Here is a 20,209-nt window from a genome sequence, read left to right as displayed (position 1 = left end):
GTTGACTGCCCCCCAGCCCAGAGTGTGCATGGAAAATTGTCTGGCAGCCTCCCTGACAGCAAGCAGTGATAGTGCCCATGAAGGGCACCTTGTTGGGCCCGCCCCTTTCACGGTTATCGCTTCTCGGCCTTTTGGCTAAGATCAAGTGTAGTATCTGTTCTTATCAGTTTTCATGCTGGTGGGGATGGGTGCTGCATGGAGGATGCAGGTGTACCAGGGCTTTCCGGGGCTGGTTCTGAGGAATCAGCTCGACGGCTGCCCCGATGTGACCTGTTCCCTTCGGGTCTCGCCATGAGGCTGAGAGGGTCTAGAGCCGAGGTACTTTTGTGCCTCGGGGAGTGGTGACCCCGAGGTGCCGAAACTCACTGGGAGAATAGACTCACTGAGTTGAAGCACGGGCACCATAATCTCTTCACCTTGTGGCACTCACCTCTTGATTCCCGGCCTTCTGGCTAGGATCAGAGAAATTTTTATAGATCCGGCCGGATGTCCGGGCAGTATATCTGCACACATTCACTTATTTATTTATTTTTTGTCTCACTGTGTCACTTTTTGCGTGTTGTGTGTTCACAGGATTTGTCAGGATGCGGTAGCCCTTCTGGGTGTCCCTCCTGGCGGTCTAGGGGAGGTGTGTGTGGCCATTAGGTTCCGCACCTCCCTGCAAACACCCCGGGTACTCCTGCTTTGGCAGGGTACCTACCGTAATCGGCTCTGCGGGCAGATACCTTGGCTAACGCCAAGGGGGATGCCGGGAGCATTTGTGGTCCCCTAGTAGCTTCGGCGAAAAGGGACATCGAACCTGGAACCTCGCAGGTACCTTTTGGTCCGGAGGCGAAGGGTAAGGTTTGTTGGGGGGCCTCTCTCCTATCGGAGAAGGGCTTGCGATAGACCGCATCCTTTGTGCACGTTTTTTTTAGTGTAACACGTTTGCACTTTTTCTTGCACTTTGGGTGAATCGAAAGCACGTTCCTCGGCTTTAGATAAAAAAAAAAAAAAAAAAAAAAAAAAAAAAATCTGTTCTTATCAGTTTAATATCTGATACGTCCCCTATCTGGGGACCATATATTAAATGGATTTTTGAGAACGGGGGCCGATTTCGAAGCTTGCTTCCGTCGCCCTATGCATTGACCCGATATGGCAGTATCTTCGGGTACAGTGCACCACCCCCTTACAGGGTTAAAAAGAAAGATTCCTACTTTCATTGCTACCTGCTTGCTGGCTAGCCAGCCCTGTGGGCCTTGCTGCTGCTGCAGCCAAAAAACAAAAGGTGGTGCTGCTGCTGCTTCTGCTGCTTCTGCTTCTGCTTGTGTCTGGCCGCTGTTGGAGCGTCCAGGCACAGGACTTCTGCTGCTGCTGACTAAATGGCCTCCTTAATTGGATCATTTGAGTAGCCAGCACACCTGTGCAGGTAGGGCATGACATGATAGGCAGCTGCCTTGATAGCGGGTGGGTGCTGAATGTTCCTAATTGACAAAATAAGATTAATGCTTATGAAGAAATATAAAATCTCATCCCTTCCCCAATATCGCGCCACACCCCTACCCCTTAATTCCCTGGTTGAACTTGATGGACATATGTCTTTTTTCGACCGTACTAACTATGTAACTATGTAACATAACATGGGGGGGGGGGGGGGTCTCCTGGCTGTTCACACAGGTGTGTCATTGCTGTACATTGACCATGCATTGCTTCTGTGGTATTGCAAAGGCAAAGACAAATGCTTCCAGCCATCCATTGCACTAATGGATTGGTCATCAGCTGGCTGTCTATGTCCCGCATCAATATAGACCAAAGTACAGAGGGTTAGGCTATGCTATTGTGCACCTACCTGATGCATCAGAAGGTGCGAGGCCCTTGCTAAATTCTGTGCACAGACTTTGAGATCTATACTTTAGACTGTATCTAAACCTGCTCCAACATGGACTGACATTCTGGCCTACTTTCAGCCGATGCGACTTGTCTGTCGCTGAACAGTCGCTTTTTATGTATTCAGCACCTATGTATAATGTTGTAAAAATGCTCTAGAAGCTAAAGTCGCAGAAATGTCACACATATTTGGCCTGCAACTTTCTGTGCGACAAATTCAGACAGGAAAAATCAGTATAAATCCTTAGAAAATTATCCCCCAGTGTCTCCATCTGCTGGCGGTATTGAATAAGCATTGCTGCACTGATGGGGTATGCATTAGACGAAAAAAAAGAAGAAAAAGAAGAATAATACGCCCAGAAAAGAGGCGAAAAGGAGAAAAACGTAGAAAAACGTAAAAAAACGTGAAAAAAAAGTAAGAGGAAGAGAAGGGAAAAAAAGGTGGAAATGGGTTTAAAAGTGATTTCGGCAGAGAAATATATATATATATATATATATATATATATATATACGCGCACACACACACATATATATAAACGTATTCTCCGTTGAGATATTGCAGCCGCTGCTGTGTCCAGGCCCAGGAGCCTTAGCACTGTGCTGTGATGTCACTCAATACCACTGACATCACTAGGTGTAAACAACATCTCTCCTTTGCTGTGTATGTGACTATGGAGCTGTTTGGTGATGTCGTCTATTATGGCCTTCATAGAAGCAACAGGAGATTGTTGCATCCATCTAGAACCCTCAGAACTACAGTGCTATGATGTCACTCACTTCCACAGGCCTTGCAGAGTGTAAACAACAACAACCCAGCTTTGTTGTGTATGTAACCATAGGGATTTGTGATGTCACCTAGAACCTTCACAGCAGCGACAGCTTTATGAGGAGCATCAGCACTGCTCTGCCTGAGCAGAACCATCACCGCCATAGGTTGTCAAATAACCCGGGTTTAACCCACACAGGTAAGTCCAATGGGGTGCAGGCATGTCCTCTATGCTTACAGCTTCCCGTGGGTGTTGGTTTGATACCGTTTGGGGACAGCCAAGGAGGCATCTGCAGGCAACAAAGGTAGGTGTGTGCTTGTGTGTGTGTTTCCTATGCAGATCCTAAGCCCAGTGTCACATGCAAGTAGGAGGAGTAAGAAGGGTTCCTGGCAAATCCGGGTTATGGATTGCATTTAAAAAGGCCCCGTGGGAGTGCAATGGGCCCCTGTCTTGCTGCTTAGCAATAATGGTATGGGTTTAGGTTCTGCTGTGTGTACTGGTGGTTGACTGCCCCCCAGCCCAGAGTGTGCATGGAAAATTGTCTGGCAGCCTCCCTGACAGCAAGCAGTGATAGTGCCCATGAAGGGCACCTTGTTGGGCCCGCCCCTTTCACGGTTATCGCTTCTCGGCCTTTTGGCTAAGATCAAGTGTAGTATCTGTTCTTATCAGTTTAATATCTGATACGTCCCCTATCTGGGGACCATATATTAAATGGATTTTTGAGAACGGGGGCCGATTTCGAAGCTTGCTTCCGTCGCCCTATGCATTGACCCGATATGGCAGTATCTTCGGGTACAGTGCACCACCCCCTTACAGGGTTAAAAAGAAAGATTCCTACTTTCATTGCTACCTGCTTGCTGGCTAGCCAGCCCTGTGGGCCTTGCTGCTGCTGCAGCCAAAAAACAAAAGGTGGTGCTGCTGCTGCTTCTGCTGCTTCTGCTTCTGCTTGTGTCTGGCCGCTGTTGGAGCGTCCAGGCACAGGACTTCTGCTGCTGCTGACTAAATGGCCTGCTTAATTGGATCATTTGAGTAGCCAGCACACCTGTGCAGGTAGGGCATGACATGATAGGCAGCTGCCTTGATAGCGGGTGGGTGCTGAATGTTCCTAATTGACAAAATAAGATTAATGCTTATGAAGAAATATAAAATCTCATCCCTTCCCCAATATCGCGCCACACCCCTACCCCTTAATTCCCTGGTTGAACTTGATGGACATATGTCTTTTTTCGACCGTACTAACTATGTAACTATGTAACATAACATGGGGGGGGGGGGGTCTCCTGGCTGTTCACACAGGTGTGTCATTGCTGTACATTGACCATGCATTGCTTCTGTGGTATTGCAAAGGCAAAGACAAATGCTTCCAGCCATCCATTGCACTAATGGATTGGTCATCAGCTGGCTGTCTATGTCCCGCATCAATATAGACCAAAGTACAGAGGGTTAGGCTATGCTATTGTGCACCTACCTGATGCATCAGAAGGTGCGAGGCCCTTGCTAAATTCTGTGCACAGACTTTGAGATCTATACTTTAGACTGTATCTAAACCTGCTCCAACATGGACTGACATTCTGGCCTACTTTCAGCCGATGCGACTTGTCTGTCGCTGAACAGTCGCTTTTTATGTATTCAGCACCTATGTATAATGTTGTAAAAATGCTCTAGAAGCTAAAGTCGCAGAAATGTCACACATATTTGGCCTGCAACTTTCTGTGCGACAAATTCAGACAGGAAAAATCAGTATAAATCCTTAGAAAATTATCCCCCAGTGTCTCCATCTGCTGGCGGTATTGAATAAGCATTGCTGCACTGATGGGGTATGCATTAGACGAAAAAAAAGAAGAAAAAGAAGAATAATACGCCCAGAAAAGAGGCGAAAAGGAGAAAAACGTAAAAAAACGTGAAAAAAAAGTAAGAGGAAGAGAAGGGAAAAAAAGGTGGAAATGGGTTTAAAAGTGATTTCGGCGGAGAAATATATATATATATATATATATATATATATATATATATATATATATACGCGCACACACACACATATATATAAACGTATTCTCCGTTGAGATATTGCAGCCGCTGCTGTGTCCAGGCCCAGGAGCCTTAGCACTGTGCTGTGATGTCACTCAATACCACTGACATCACTAGGTGTAAACAACATCTCTCCTTTGCTGTGTATGTGACTATGGAGCTGTTTGGTGATGTCGTCTATTATGGCCTTCATAGAAGCAACAGGAGATTGTTGCATCCATCTAGAACCCTCAGAACTACAGTGCTATGATGTCACTCACTTCCACAGGCCTTGCAGAGTGTAAACAACAACAACCCAGCTTTGTTGTGTATGTAACCATAGGGATTTGTGATGTCACCTAGAACCTTCACAGCAGCGACAGCTTTATGAGGAGCATCAGCACTGCTCTGCCTGAGCAGAACCATCACCGCCATAGGTTGTCAAATAACCCGGGTTTAACCCACACAGGTAAGTCCAATGGGGTGCAGGCATGTCCTCTATGCTTACAGCTTCCCGTGGGTGTTGGTTTGATACCGTTTGGGGACAGCCAAGGAGGCATCTGCAGGCAACAAAGGTAGGTGTGTGCTTGTGTGTGTGTTTCCTATGCAGATCCTAAGCCCAGTGTCACATGCAAGTAGGAGGAGTAAGAAGGGTTCCTGGCAAATCCGGGTTATGGATTGCATTTAAAAAGGCCCCGTGGGAGTGCAATGGGCCCCTGTCTTGCTGCTTAGCAATAATGGTATGGGTTTAGGTTCTGCTGTGTGTACTGGTGGTTGACTGCCCCCCAGCCCAGAGTGTGCATGGAAAATTGTCTGGCAGCCTCCCTGACAGCAAGCAGTGATAGTGCCCATGAAGGGCACCTTGTTGGGCCCGCCCCTTTCACGGTTATCGCTTCTCGGCCTTTTGGCTAAGATCAAGTGTAAACTTGGTCTGGGTCAGGGGTGCGGGTGTTCTGCTGAGCAGGAATCCGGAGTGGTGATCTTACTGTGGAATCGACAGACAAGAGAAGAACAATGGCTGGAAAGGAATACCTCCCTGCGATTGAGAAGACTGTACGTTTTGTGGTGGAAACTTCTGACCGGGGTAAGAATCGGATTGAGTACATTGGACATGAACTTGTGGAGAAATTGGGCGGTTTTGGCATGGATAGTTTGTTCTGTGTGCAAGAGAATAGGAAGCAAGGAATATATGATGTGTCCTTCATCTATGAAGCTGATTGCCAGAACTTCTATGAATGTTTGAAAAGAAATGCCAGTAACCCTGTCTTGGAAAATGTAAAGTTTTTTCCTCTGTTTGAGATGGGAGTGAAGACTCTGTTTGTACATATGTACAATCCGTTCTTAGACCCGGATATGATTAAGAACTTTCTAAGTATCTACTGTGAAAGTGTCCAAGGGGGAGTGAAGCAAACTAGTAGTTTGGGTGTGTTTAATGGCACATGGAAGTTCTTTGTAAAACTGAAGCTGGATCCTGGGAGCATTGGTGGAGTGAAACACCCACCGGCCAATTTTTCAATCGCTGGAAACCGGGGTTATGTCTATTATTATGGCCAGCCATTGTTTTGCCGTGATTGTTTGCTGTTTGGACATGTTAAAGAGGCTTGTCCAGGTAATAAGAAGTGCCGAAATTGTAAAATGCCAGGGCATGAGGCGGGAGCTTGTCCACAGCCCAGAACTTGTGATCTTTGTGGCCTTGTTGGACATGTGTATAGAAATTGTCCGGAGGTGGCTAAGAGGGAGAAGGAGAAAGAGGCCAGAAAAGATTTGGCAATTAAAAAAAGGGAAAAGGCAAAGGCAGACATGGCAGAAAAGAGTGTGATTGCTAGCATTATTGAGAAAGCAACGGTGGTGGAAGAGAAGGTGCAGGAGGAGATTGAAGAGGAGATGGAGGAGGAGGTGAGAATTGAAGAGGTGCCTAGTCCTCAGGTGTCTGGCACTCAAAAAGTTGAATGGTCGAATTCAGAAGAGGAAAGTGCTAAAGAGAGAGAGGAAGATCTTTTTCGTCCCCCACGGAAGGCGGCGAGAGGTGCCAGTGGTGAAAAGATGGAGCAGACGGTGGTGGAGACGAGTAATCGTTTTGCCGCAATATCTGAGGGTGAAATGGATAAATGCATTGGAGAAGAAACTTCTCCCTCGACACTGAGCCGTAAAGTTCATTAACTCTCTTCTAGGTTTTTTCTTCCTATGGGTTGTTATTTGATTTGATATGTCTTTTTCGGTTAGTTTGTCAAATGTTAGAGTCTTTAAAAATAAGAATAGAAGAGCGGCCATTCTGGAGGAATTGGCAGGAACTAATAATGACATAATTTGTCTACAGGAATGTGGATTGGATTTTCCTCCAAAAAAGGAGGAGTGGAGATATGGACCAGCAGTGTGGTCTTGCTCTAATGTAAATAGAAATGATGGAGTTGGGGTTTTGTTTAGGAATAATAAGTTTAAAGTTTGTAGTCAAATGGTGTTAAGGGAAGGAAGGTGTGTGTTGGTGGAGGTTGGGTTACATGGGTTTAAGTTTAAGTTAATTAATGTTTATGCACCTGTGAATAAGGAGGAGAGGGTGGGTTTGTTTGAAATAATTAAGGGGTTTTTGTCTGGGAAGGAACCAGTGTTGTTAGTAGGTGATTTCAACTGTGAGATTGGGAGGGATGCGGATGTTTCTGGAAATATGCTTAAGAGTATGGTGAGTGATTTCAAGTTAAGAGATGTGGTTGAAGTGTGTGGTGTGAATCCTGTGTTAGCAACATATCATGCTGAGAGTGGAAGGAGTGAGTCAAGATTAGATATGTGTTTTGTGTCCAAAATGATAGGATGTATGTGGTATAAGCAAGAGAGAGTGATTTATTCTGATCATGAGCGTGTGAGTTGTGGTTTGGTGTTGGATGAGATTTGCATAAGTGGGAGGGGTTACTGGAAGCTTAATGTGAAACTGTTGGATGAAAAGGAGGTATATGATAGGTATATTAAGAAGTATAAGTTATGGTGTGAGAAGAAAAAAGAATTTTTGGATTTATTGTGTTGGTGGGAGTGGGTTAAAGAAAGAACTAAGGTTTTTTTCAAGAGGGAAGGTTATAAAAGGAAAGCTAGGGAAAGAAAGAAGTATGAATGGCTGAATAAAAGGTTGGGGTTTCTCATTAAGTTGAAAAAGAAGGGATGGAGAGTGGATGGTAAGATTGATGCTGTGAAAAGAGATATAAAGGATTGGTTGAATGAAAGAGGAAAAGAGTTAATGTACCGAGCAAAAGTGGACAAATTGGAGAAGGATGAAAAGTGTTCAAGATATTTTTTTAAGAAAGTGATTGGGAGAAAGGATGATTTAGTGAGTGTGTATGATAAGGATGGTGGTTTGGTGAGAGGCAAAGCTGTACTGAATGTGGTGAAAGAGTTTTATGAGGACTTATATGCAGTCAAACAGTGTGATAGGGGTTTGGCTGAGGAAGTGCTGGAAGTGATTGATAAGAAGGTAGATTGTAATGAGTATGAGAGTTTAATGAGAGAGATTGGAATGGAAGAAATTAAAAGGACGGTTGATAGTATGGCTAAAAATAAGACTCCTGGAGAGGATGGGTTGCCGGCTGAGTTTTATGTGAAATTGTGGGATGTACTGAAGGATGATATGGAGAGTATCTTTAAGTATATGTGGGCTAATGGAAGATTGGTGGAAAGTATGAAGAGTGGGATAGTGGTTTTGATTTATAAGAAAGGGGATGTGAATGATGTAAGGAATTGGAGGCCGATAACTTTGTTGAATGTGGATTATAAAATATTTGCAAAGCTGATTACAAATAGAATGAGGGACGTGATAGAGCAAGTGATTGGGGAGGAGCAAGTGTGTGGTGTGCCAGGAAGAAGAATTAGTGAGAATTTGTGTTTGTTGAGAGATATATTGTGGGATGGTATGTGTAGAAAGCAGGTGGTTCGTGTGTTGTCAATTGATTTTGAAAAAGCTTTTGACCGTTTGTCGCATGGGTTTTTGTTTAAGGTGCTAGTTAAAATGGGGTTTCCAGGTGATTTTGTGAATATTGTGAGAATGTTGTATAAGGAAGTGTATAGTAAGATTCTGATTAATGGATGGATGACTGAGGAGATTAAAGTATGTTCAGGGGTGAGACAGGGATGTCCCTTGTCACCTATTGCTTTTATTTGTGCTATGGAACCATTATTAGAATTATTGCGTAAGGATAAATGTGTGAGAGGTGTGAGAGTTCCGGGGGGTCGTGGTAAAGAGGTTAAAGTGTTGGCTTATATGGATGATGTATGTGTGGTAAGTGAATCTGTTGCGGCTGTAAGAAGATCCAAGTTATTGGTAAGTCTGTTTTGTGGTGCGTCTGGTTTTAAGGTCAATTGGGGAAAGAGTGAATATAAATGTTTTGGTGGTGTGACTCAGAGTGAGGATGTTGGTATGGAAGGGGTGGAAGGGCCTATTCAGGTGTTGGGGGTGAAGATGGATGAACGGTTGGATGGTAGAAATAGTTGGGAGGATGTGGGGAAGAGAGTGCAAAAGAAATTGAATTTTTGGAGATTGAGAGAGTTGTCAATGGTTGGTAAGGTTATGATAGTGAAGAGTGTGATTTTGCCAATACTGTTATATGTTGCTGTTGTGTTTCCGCCAAGTTATATGGTTTTGCGAAAGGTGAAAAGAATGTTATTTGTGTTTTTGTGGGGTACAAAGATGGAAAGAGTTAAGAGAGAGATTGTAATGAAAGATGGTAAAAATGGAGGAATGGACTTTCCGAATGTTGATGTGTATCTGGGTGTGAATATTGTTTTTGCTTTGAAAAGAATGATGGGAGGTGAAAAGAGTTGTGCATGTATGGTGAGATATTTGGGTGGCAGTGTGTTATGTAAATTGGGTTGGTTGGAAAGAGATTTGAGAGTGCCTTATGCTTTTGTGTGTCCTAGTTGGTATGTATATGTGGTGAAATTTTTGGAGAATTATAGGTTGATTGGTGTGGGTCCAGAAGTGTTTGTGAGTAAAAAGAGTATGATTGGGTACATTAAAAAAGACGAAGTTGAATGTTCAATTAATATGGTGAGAGCTGTAGATGTGGGGAGAGTGTGGAAGAGTATAATGACTGTTGGAGTAACAAATAGACAACGTGAGATAGTATGGCAGAGTTTGCATGGTGCGTTACCGGTAAGAGAATTTCAAAGAAATAGAGGGATTGGAAGGTATGAGAGGTGTCCAAGAGATGAGTGTGATGGGATTGAGAGTGTGATGCATGTATTTTGGAATTGTGAAATGGCGCAAGGTGTGTGGAAAGGGATGAGATTGCTGTTTAAAGAATTGACTGGTATAAGGTATATGTCGTATGATGTGGTTATGTTTGGACTTAGTATGGTAGGGAGAGATAAGGAAAGGGTTTTTTTTGTGTTGCTTGCCATTATTAAAGAAGTACTTTGGGATGTTAGGAATTTATGTGTATTCAAAAGAAAAAACGTGTCGGTGGAGGGTTGTATTAAGATGATTCTAGATAGGTTATATGTTGTTTATTTGTGTGATAGGAAGAATTTGGGGGATAAGGATGCTGAGGGGATATGGAAGTTTTTGAAATGGAGATATCTTGTAAGTTTGTAATTGGTGATGGTATTTATGTTTGTTTGAAATTGAAAATAAAAAGAAAGACCTAATGATGAGTTGGACTTTACTTCAGAAAGTCTAAGTGACGAAGTATGGAGTTGGATTTTGATGTTTTAATGTCCAAACCTGAAGGTTTAAAAAAAAAAAAAAAAAAAAATCTGTTCTTATCAGTTTAATATCTGATACGTCCCCTATCTGGGGACCATATATTAAATGGATTTTTGAGAACGGGGGCCGATTTCGAAGCTTGCTTCCGTCGCCCTATGCATTGACCCGATATGGCAGTATCTTCGGGTACAGTGCACCACCCCCTTACAGGGTTAAAAAGAAAGATTCCTACTTTCATTGCTACCTGCTTGCTGGCTAGCCAGCTAGCCAGCCCTGTGGGCCTTGCTGCTGCTGCAGCCAAAAAACAAAAGGTGGTGCTGCTGCTGCTTCTGCTGCTTCTGCTTCTGCTTGTGTCTGGCCGCTGTTGGAGCGTCCAGGCACAGGACTTCTGCTGCTGCTGACTAAATGGCCTCCTTAATTGGATCATTTGAGTAGCCAGCACACCTGTGCAGGTAGGGCATGACATGATAGGCAGCTGCCTTGATAGCGGGTGGGTGCTGAATGTTCCAAATTGACAAAATAAGATTAATGCTTATGAAGAAATATAAAATCTCATCCCTTCCCCAATATCGCGCCACACCCCTACCCCTTAATTCCCTGGTTGAACTTGATGGACATATGTCTTTTTTCGACCGTACTAACTATGTAACTATGTAACATAACATGGGGGGGGGGGGGGTCTCCTGGCTGTTCACACAGGTGTGTCATTGCTGTACATTGACCATGCATTGCTTCTGTGGTATTGCAAAGGCAAAGACAAATGCTTCCAGCCATCCATTGCACTAATGGATTGGTCATCAGCTGGCTGTCTATGTCCCGCATCAATATAGACCAAAGTACAGAGGGTTAGGCTATGCTATTGTGCACCTACCTGATGCATCAGAAGGTGCGAGGCCCTTGCTAAATTCTGTGCACAGACTTTGAGATCTATACTTTAGACTGTATCTAAACCTGCTCCAACATGGACTGACATTCTGGCCTACTTTCAGCCGATGCGACTTGTCTGTCGCTGAACAGTCGCTTTTTATGTATTCAGCACCTATGTATAATGTTGTAAAAATGCTCTAGAAGCTAAAGTCGCAGAAATGTCACACATATTTGGCCTGCAACTTTCTGTGCGACAAATTCAGACAGGAAAAATCAGTATAAATCCTTAGAAAATTATCCCCCAGTGTCTCCATCTGCTGGCGGTATTGAATAAGCATTGCTGCACTGATGGGGTATGCATTAGACGAAAAAAAAGAAGAAAAAGAAGAATAATACGCCCAGAAAAGAGGCGAAAAGGAGAAAAACGTAAAAAAACGTGAAAAAAAAGTAAGAGGAAGAGAAGGGAAAAAAAGGTGGAAATGGGTTTAAAAGTGATTTCGGCAGAGAAATATATATATATATATATATATATATATATATATATACGCGCACACACACACATATATATAAACGTATTCTCCGTTGAGATATTGCAGCCGCTGCTGTGTCCAGGCCCAGGAGCCTTAGCACTGTGCTGTGATGTCACTCAATACCACTGACATCACTAGGTGTAAACAACATCTCTCCTTTGCTGTGTATGTGACTATGGAGCTGTTTGGTGATGTCGTCTATTATGGCCTTCATAGAAGCAACAGGAGATTGTTGCATCCATCTAGAACCCTCAGAACTACAGTGCTATGATGTCACTCACTTCCACAGGCCTTGCAGAGTGTAAACAACAACAACCCAGCTTTGTTGTGTATGTAACCATAGGGATTTGTGATGTCACCTAGAACCTTCACAGCAGCGACAGCTTTATGAGGAGCATCAGCACTGCTCTGCCTGAGCAGAACCATCACCGCCATAGGTTGTCAAATAACCCGGGTTTAACCCACACAGGTAAGTCCAATGGGGTGCAGGCATGTCCTCTATGCTTACAGCTTCCCGTGGGTGTTGGTTTGATACCGTTTGGGGACAGCCAAGGAGGCATCTGCAGGCAACAAAGGTAGGTGTGTGCTTGTGTGTGTGTTTCCTATGCAGATCCTAAGCCCAGTGTCACATGCAAGTAGGAGGAGTAAGAAGGGTTCCTGGCAAATCCGGGTTATGGATTGCATTTAAAAAGGCCCCGTGGGAGTGCAATGGGCCCCTGTCTTGCTGCTTAGCAATAATGGTATGGGTTTAGGTTCTGCTGTGTGTACTGGTGGTTGACTGCCCCCCAGCCCAGAGTGTGCATGGAAAATTGTCTGGCAGCCTCCCTGACAGCAAGCAGTGATAGTGCCCATGAAGGGCACCTTGTTGGGCCCGCCCCTTTCACGGTTATCGCTTCTCGGCCTTTTGGCTAAGATCAAGTGTAGTATCTGTTCTTATCAGTTTAATATCTGATACGTCCCCTATCTGGGGACCATATATTAAATGGATTTTTGAGAACGGGGGCCGATTTCGAAGCTTGCTTCCGTCGCCCTATGCATTGACCCGATATGGCAGTATCTTCGGGTACAGTGCACCACCCCCTTACAGGGTTAAAAAGAAAGATTCCTACTTTCATTGCTACCTGCTTGCTGGCTAGCCAGCCCTGTGGGCCTTGCTGCTGCTGCAGCCAAAAAACAAAAGGTGGTGCTGCTGCTGCTTCTGCTGCTTCTGCTTCTGCTTGTGTCTGGCCGCTGTTGGAGCGTCCAGGCACAGGACTTCTGCTGCTGCTGACTAAATGGCCTCCTTAATTGGATCATTTGAGTAGCCAGCACACCTGTGCAGGTAGGGCATGACATGATAGGCAGCTGCCTTGATAGCGGGTGGGTGCTGAATGTTCCTAATTGACAAAATAAGATTAATGCTTATGAAGAAATATAAAATCTCATCCCTTCCCCAATATCGCGCCACACCCCTACCCCTTAATTCCCTGGTTGAACTTGATGGACATATGTCTTTTTTCGACCGTACTAACTATGTAACTATGTAACATAACATGGGGGGGGGGGGGGGGTCTCCTGGCTGTTCACACAGGTGTGTCATTGCTGTACATTGACCATGCATTGCTTCTGTGGTATTGCAAAGGCAAAGACAAATGCTTCCAGCCATCCATTGCACTAATGGATTGGTCATCAGCTGGCTGTCTATGTCCCGCATCAATATAGACCAAAGTACAGAGGGTTAGGCTATGCTATTGTGCACCTACCTGATGCATCAGAAGGTGCGAGGCCCTTGCTAAATTCTGTGCACAGACTTTGAGATCTATACTTTAGACTGTATCTAAACCTGCTCCAACATGGACTGACATTCTGGCCTACTTTCAGCCGATGCGACTTGTCTGTCGCTGAACAGTCGCTTTTTATGTATTCAGCACCTATGTATAATGTTGTAAAAATGCTCTAGAAGCTAAAGTCGCAGAAATGTCACACATATTTGGCCTGCAACTTTCTGTGCGACAAATTCAGACAGGAAAAATCAGTATAAATCCTTAGAAAATTATCCCCCAGTGTCTCCATCTGCTGGCGGTATTGAATAAGCATTGCTGCACTGATGGGGTATGCATTAGACGAAAAAAAAGAAGAAAAAGAAGAATAATACGCCCAGAAAAGAGGCGAAAAGGAGAAAAACGTAGAAAAACGTAAAAAAACGTGAAAAAAAAGTAAGAGGAAGAGAAGGGAAAAAAAGGTGGAAATGGGTTTAAAAGTGATTTCGGCAGAGAAATATATATATATATATATATATATATATATATATATATACGCGCACACACACACATATATATAAACGTATTCTCCGTTGAGATATTGCAGCCGCTGCTGTGTCCAGGCCCAGGAGCCTTAGCACTGTGCTGTGATGTCACTCAATACCACTGACATCACTAGGTGTAAACAACATCTCTCCTTTGCTGTGTATGTGACTATGGAGCTGTTTGGTGATGTCGTCTATTATGGCCTTCATAGAAGCAACAGGAGATTGTTGCATCCATCTAGAACCCTCAGAACTACAGTGCTATGATGTCACTCACTTCCACAGGCCTTGCAGAGTGTAAACAACAACAACCCAGCTTTGTTGTGTATGTAACCATAGGGATTTGTGATGTCACCTAGAACCTTCACAGCAGCGACAGCTTTATGAGGAGCATCAGCACTGCTCTGCCTGAGCAGAACCATCACCGCCATAGGTTGTCAAATAACCCGGGTTTAACCCACACAGGTAAGTCCAATGGGGTGCAGGCATGTCCTCTATGCTTACAGCTTCCCGTGGGTGTTGGTTTGATACCGTTTGGGGACAGCCAAGGAGGCATCTGCAGGCAACAAAGGTAGGTGTGTGCTTGTGTGTGTGTTTCCTATGCAGATCCTAAGCCCAGTGTCACATGCAAGTAGGAGGAGTAAGAAGGGTTCCTGGCAAATCCGGGTTATGGATTGCATTTAAAAAGGCCCCGTGGGAGTGCAATGGGCCCCTGTCTTGCTGCTTAGCAATAATGGTATGGGTTTAGGTTCTGCTGTGTGTACTGGTGGTTGACTGCCCCCCAGCCCAGAGTGTGCATGGAAAATTGTCTGGCAGCCTCCCTGACAGCAAGCAGTGATAGTGCCCATGAAGGGCACCTTGTTGGGCCCGCCCCTTTCACGGTTATCGCTTCTCGGCCTTTTGGCTAAGATCAAGTGTAGTATCTGTTCTTATCAGTTTAATATCTGATACGTCCCCTATCTGGGGACCATATATTAAATGGATTTTTGAGAACGGGGGCCGATTTCGAAGCTTGCTTCCGTCGCCCTATGCATTGACCCGATATGGCAGTATCTTCGGGTACAGTGCACCACCCCCTTACAGGGTTAAAAAGAAAGATTCCTACTTTCATTGCTACCTGCTTGCTGGCTAGCCAGCCCTGTGGGCCTTGCTGCTGCTGCAGCCAAAAAACAAAAGGTGGTGCTGCTGCTGCTTCTGCTGCTTCTGCTTCTGCTTGTGTCTGGCCGCTGTTGGAGCGTCCAGGCACAGGACTTCTGCTGCTGCTGACTAAATGGCCTGCTTAATTGGATCATTTGAGTAGCCAGCACACCTGTGCAGGTAGGGCATGACATGATAGGCAGCTGCCTTGATAGCGGGTGGGTGCTGAATGTTCCTAATTGACAAAATAAGATTAATGCTTATGAAGAAATATAAAATCTCATCCCTTCCCCAATATCGCGCCACACCCCTACCCCTTAATTCCCTGGTTGAACTTGATGGACATATGTCTTTTTTCGACCGTACTAACTATGTAACTATGTAACATAACATGGGGGGGGGGGGGTCTCCTGGCTGTTCACACAGGTGTGTCATTGCTGTACATTGACCATGCATTGCTTCTGTGGTATTGCAAAGGCAAAGACAAATGCTTCCAGCCATCCATTGCACTAATGGATTGGTCATCAGCTGGCTGTCTATGTCCCGCATCAATATAGACCAAAGTACAGAGGGTTAGGCTATGCTATTGTGCACCTACCTGATGCATCAGAAGGTGCGAGGCCCTTGCTAAATTCTGTGCACAGACTTTGAGATCTATACTTTAGACTGTATCTAAACCTGCTCCAACATGGACTGACATTCTGGCCTACTTTCAGCCGATGCGACTTGTCTGTCGCTGAACAGTCGCTTTTTATGTATTCAGCACCTATGTATAATGTTGTAAAAATGCTCTAGAAGCTAAAGTCGCAGAAATGTCACACATATTTGGCCTGCAACTTTCTGTGCGACAAATTCAGACAGGAAAAATCAGTATAAATCCTTAGAAAATTATCCCCCAGTGTCTCCATCTGCTGGCGGTATTGAATAAGCATTGCTGCACTGATGGGGTATGCATTAGACGAAAAAAAAGAAGAAAAAGAAGAATAATACGCCCAGAAAAGAGGCGAAAAGGAGAAAAACGTAAAAAAAACGTGAAAAAAAAGTAAGAGGAAGAGAAGGGAAAAAAAGGTGGAAATGGGTTTAAAAGTGATTTCGGCGGAGAAATATATATATATATATATATATATATATATATATATATATATACGCGCACACACACACACATATATATAAACGTATTCTCCGTTGAGATATTGCAGCCGCTGCTGTGTCCAGGCCCAGGAGCCTTAGCACTGTGCTGTGATGTCACTCAATACCACTGACATCACTAGGTGTAAACAACATCTCTCCTTTGCTGTGTATGTGACTATGGAGCTGTTTGGTGATGTCGTCTATTATGGCCTTCATAGAAGCAACAGGAGATTGTTGCATCCATCTAGAACCCTCAGAACTACAGTGCTATGATGTCACTCACTTCCACAGGCCTTGCAGAGTGTAAACAACAACAACCCAGCTTTGTTGTGTATGTAACCATAGGGATTTGTGATGTCACCTAGAACCTTCACAGCAGCGACAGCTTTATGAGGAGCATCAGCACTGCTCTGCCTGAGCAGAACCATCACCGCCATAGGTTGTCAAATAACCCGGGTTTAACCCACACAGGTAAGTCCAATGGGGTGCAGGCATGTCCTCTATGCTTACAGCTTCCCGTGGGTGTTGGTTTGATACCGTTTGGGGACAGCCAAGGAGGCATCTGCAGGCAACAAAGGTAGGTGTGTGCTTGTGTGTGTGTTTCCTATGCAGATCCTAAGCCCAGTGTCACATGCAAGTAGGAGGAGTAAGAAGGGTTCCTGGCAAATCCGGGTTATGGATTGCATTTAAAAAGGCCCCGTGGGAGTGCAATGGGCCCCTGTCTTGCTGCTTAGCAATAATGGTATGGGTTTAGGTTCTGCTGTGTGTACTGGTGGTTGACTGCCCCCCAGCCCAGAGTGTGCATGGAAAATTGTCTGGCAGCCTCCCTGACAGCAAGCAGTGATAGTGCCCATGAAGGGCACCTTGTTGGGCCCGCCCCTTTCACGGTTATCGCTTCTCGGCCTTTTGGCTAAGATCAAGTGTAGTATCTGTTCTTATCAGTTTAATATCTGATACGTCCCCTATCTGGGGACCATATATTAAATGGATTTTTGAGAACGGGGGCCGATTTCGAAGCTTGCTTCCGTCGCCCTATGCATTGACCCGATATGGCAGTATCTTCGGGTACAGTGCACCACCCCCTTACAGGGTTAAAAAGAAAGATTCCTACTTTCATTGCTACCTGCTTGCTGGCTAGCCAGCTAGCCAGCCCTGTGGGCCTTGCTGCTGCTGCAGCCAAAAAACAAAAGGTGGTGCTGCTGCTGCTTCTGCTGCTTCTGCTTCTGCTTGTGTCTGGCCGCTGTTGGAGCGTCCAGGCACAGGACTTCTGCTGCTGCTGACTAAATGGCCTCCTTAATTGGATCATTTGAGTAGCCAGCACACCTGTGCAGGTAGGGCATGACATGATAGGCAGCTGCCTTGATAGCGGGTGGGTGCTGAATGTTCCTAATTGACAAAATAAGATTAATGCTTATGAAGAAATATAAAATCTCATCCCTTCCCCAATATCGCGCCACACCCCTACCCCTTAATTCCCTGGTTGAACTTGATGGACATATGTCTTTTTTCGACCGTACTAACTATGTAACTATGTAACATAACATGGGGGGGGGGGGGGTCTCCTGGCTGTTCACACAGGTGTGTCATTGCTGTACATTGACCATGCATTGCTTCTGTGGTATTGCAAAGGCAAAGACAAATGCTTCCAGCCATCCATTGCACTAATGGATTGGTCATCAGCTGGCTGTCTATGTCCCGCATCAATATAGACCAAAGTACAGAGGGTTAGGCTATGCTATTGTGCACCTACCTGATGCATCAGAAGGTGCGAGGCCCTTGCTAAATTCTGTGCACAGACTTTGAGATCTATACTTTAGACTGTATCTAAACCTGCTCCAACATGGACTGACATTCTGGCCTACTTTCAGCCGATGCGACTTGTCTGTCGCTGAACAGTCGCTTTTTATGTATTCAGCACCTATGTATAATGTTGTAAAAATGCTCTAGAAGCTAAAGTCGCAGAAATGTCACACATATTTGGCCTGCAACTTTCTGTGCGACAAATTCAGACAGGAAAAATCAGTATAAATCCTTAGAAAATTATCCCCCAGTGTCTCCATCTGCTGGCGGTATTGAATAAGCATTGCTGCACTGATGGGGTATGCATTAGACGAAAAAAAAGAAGAAAAAGAAGAATAATACGCCCAGAAAAGAGGCGAAAAGGAGAAAAACGTAAAAAAACGTGAAAAAAAAGTAAGAGGAAGAGAAGGGAAAAAAAGGTGGAAATGGGTTTAAAAGTGATTTCGGCGGAGAAATATATATATATATATATATATATATATATATACGCGCACACACACACATATATATAAACGTATTCTCCGTTGAGATATTGCAGCCGCTGCTGTGTCCAGGCCCAGGAGCCTTAGCACTGTGCTGTGATGTCACTCAATACCACTGACATCACTAGGTGTAAACAACATCTCTCCTTTGCTGTGTATGTGACTATGGAGCTGTTTGGTGATGTCGTCTATTATGGCCTTCATAGAAGCAACAGGAGATTGTTGCATCCATCTAGAACCCTCAGAACTACAGTGCTATGATGTCACTCACTTCCACAGGCCTTGCAGAGTGTAAACAACAACAACCCAGCTTTGTTGTGTATGTAACCATAGGGATTTGTGATGTCACCTAGAACCTTCACAGCAGCGACAGCTTTATGAGGAGCATCAGCACTGCTCTGCCTGAGCAGAACCATCACCGCCATAGGTTGTCAAATAACCCGGGTTTAACCCACACAGGTAAGTCCAATGGGGTGCAGGCATGTCCTCTATGCTTACAGCTTCCCGTGGGTGTTGGTTTGATACCGTTTGGGGACAGCCAAGGAGGCATCTGCAGGCAACAAAGGTAGGTGTGTGCTTGTGTGTGTGTTTCCTATGCAGATCCTAAGCCCAGTGTCACATGCAAGTAGGAGGAGTAAGAAGGGTTCCTGGCAAATCCGGGTTATGGATTGCATTTAAAAAGGCCCCGTGGGAGTGCAATGGGCCCCTGTCTTGCTGCTTAGCAATAATGGTATGGGTTTAGGTTCTGCTGTGTGTACTGGTGGTTGACTGCCCCCCAGCCCAGAGTGTGCATGGAAAATTGTCTGGCAGCCTCCCTGACAGCAAGCAGTGATAGTGCCCATGAAGGGCACCTTGTTGGGCCCGCCCCTTTCACGGTTATCGCTTCTCGGCCTTTTGGCTAAGATCAAGTGTAGTATCTGTTCTTATCAGTTTAATATCTGATACGTCCCCTATCTGGGGACCATATATTAAATGGATTTTTGAGAACGGGGGCCGATTTCGAAGCTTGCTTCCGTCGCCCTATGCATTGACCCGATATGGCAGTATCTTCGGGTACAGTGCACCACCCCCTTACAGGGTTAAAAAGAAAGATTCCTACTTTCATTGCTACCTGCTTGCTGGCTAGCCAGCTAGCCAGCCCTGTGGGCCTTGCTGCTGCTGCAGCCAAAAAACAAAAGGTGGTGCTGCTGCTGCTTCTGCTGCTTCTGCTTCTGCTTGTGTCTGGCCGCTGTTGGAGCGTCCAGGCACAGGACTTCTGCTGCTGCTGACTAAATGGCCTCCTTAATTGGATCATTTGAGTAGCCAGCACACCTGTGCAGGTAGGGCATGACATGATAGGCAGCTGCCTTGATAGCGGGTGGGTGCTGAATGTTCCTAATTGACAAAATAAGATTAATGCTTATGAAGAAATATAAAATCTCATCCCTTCCCCAATATCGCGCCACACCCCTACCCCTTAATTCCCTGGTTGAACTTGATGGACATATGTCTTTTTTCGACCGTACTAACTATGTAACTATGTAACATAACATGGGGGGGGGGGGGTGTCTCCTGGCTGTTCACACAGGTGTGTCATTGCTGTACATTGACCATGCATTGCTTCTGTGGTATTGCAAAGGCAAAGACAAATGCTTCCAGCCATCCATTGCACTAATGGA

General features: G+C 45.0%; 6 non-coding genes and 2 pseudogenes across 6 annotated transcripts; all 8 read left to right on the top strand.

Moving 5' to 3' along the window:
• Window positions 1–115: 115 nt before the first annotated feature.
• On the top strand, window positions 116–275 carry LOC130337847 (U2 spliceosomal RNA; annotated as a pseudogene).
• Window positions 276–969: 694 nt separating this feature from the next.
• Window positions 970–1,166, top strand: LOC130337843 (U2 spliceosomal RNA). The gene has a single exon (XR_008878663.1). It is a non-coding gene; the product is annotated as a U2 spliceosomal RNA (small nuclear RNA).
• Window positions 1,167–3,250: 2,084 nt separating this feature from the next.
• Window positions 3,251–3,441, top strand: LOC130337893 (U2 spliceosomal RNA). The gene has a single exon (XR_008878700.1). It is a non-coding gene; the product is annotated as a U2 spliceosomal RNA (small nuclear RNA).
• A 6,900-nt stretch (window positions 3,442–10,341) lies between these two features.
• LOC130337845 (U2 spliceosomal RNA) lies at window positions 10,342–10,522 on the top strand (annotated as a pseudogene).
• Window positions 10,523–12,605: 2,083 nt separating this feature from the next.
• On the top strand, window positions 12,606–12,796 carry LOC130337892 (U2 spliceosomal RNA). Its single transcript, XR_008878699.1, has one exon. It is a non-coding gene; the product is annotated as a U2 spliceosomal RNA (small nuclear RNA).
• Window positions 12,797–14,885: 2,089 nt separating this feature from the next.
• Window positions 14,886–15,076, top strand: LOC130337891 (U2 spliceosomal RNA). Its single transcript, XR_008878698.1, has one exon. It is a non-coding gene; the product is annotated as a U2 spliceosomal RNA (small nuclear RNA).
• Window positions 15,077–17,159: 2,083 nt separating this feature from the next.
• On the top strand, window positions 17,160–17,350 carry LOC130337890 (U2 spliceosomal RNA). Its single transcript, XR_008878697.1, has one exon. It is a non-coding gene; the product is annotated as a U2 spliceosomal RNA (small nuclear RNA).
• Window positions 17,351–19,429: 2,079 nt separating this feature from the next.
• LOC130337889 (U2 spliceosomal RNA) lies at window positions 19,430–19,620 on the top strand. Its single transcript, XR_008878696.1, has one exon. It is a non-coding gene; the product is annotated as a U2 spliceosomal RNA (small nuclear RNA).
• Window positions 19,621–20,209: the final 589 nt, after the last annotated feature.

The sequence above is a fragment of the Hyla sarda genome, unplaced genomic scaffold (assembly GCF_029499605.1).
Source record: "Hyla sarda isolate aHylSar1 unplaced genomic scaffold, aHylSar1.hap1 scaffold_508, whole genome shotgun sequence".
Lineage (NCBI taxonomy): Eukaryota > Metazoa > Chordata > Amphibia > Anura > Hylidae > Hyla > Hyla sarda.
Note: the sequence above shows the minus strand (reverse complement) of the source record. Positions and strands in the feature narration are given on the sequence as shown.